At 39.9% G+C, this 489-nt stretch overlaps 1 pseudogene; it reads left to right on the top strand.

Annotated features, from left to right (window-relative positions):
* Positions 1-310: 310 nt before the first annotated feature.
* Positions 311-429, top strand: LOC111734735 (annotated as a pseudogene).
* Positions 430-489: the final 60 nt, after the last annotated feature.

The following is a 489-nucleotide window of genomic DNA, read 5'->3' as shown; positions in this document are numbered from 1 at the left end:
TGGAGAGAAGACTAGTAAAATCTCCAGCTTGACTTATTTGTCTGACTCTTCTTTCATTCCTGTCAGTTTTGTGCTTCCTGTATTTTGGAGCTCCGGTGTTAGATGCACATATGTTTGTATAGTTCTGCTATTTCGAGCATCTCATCATTATGAAATGCACTTCTTTGTCTTGAGTATTACTCCTTAGCTTAAAAACTGTGTATTTGACATTAATATATCCACTTCAGCTCTCCCATGTGTAGAGTTTGCATATTCTTTCACTTTTACTATCTTCGTACCTTTGAATTTAAAGTGTGTATGAATTTAAAGTGTGTATGTGTGTACCACCCTGAACATGCCCGATCCCGTCTGATCTCAGAAGCTAAGCAGGGTCGGACCTGGTTAGTCCTTGGATGGGAGACCGCCTAGGAAGACCAGGTGCTGTAGGAGTAAAAAATAAAAAATAAAGGATTGTAAGCTGACAAGTTCCTTGCAGTCTGTGAGGTCAAC

Source organism: Pteropus vampyrus, unplaced genomic scaffold (assembly GCF_000151845.1).
Source record: "Pteropus vampyrus isolate Shadow unplaced genomic scaffold, Pvam_2.0 Scaffold4821, whole genome shotgun sequence".
NCBI classification, from domain to species: Eukaryota; Metazoa; Chordata; class Mammalia; order Chiroptera; family Pteropodidae; genus Pteropus; species Pteropus vampyrus.
The sequence above is the reverse complement of the archived record's forward strand: the minus strand, read 5'-3'. Positions and strand labels throughout refer to the sequence as shown.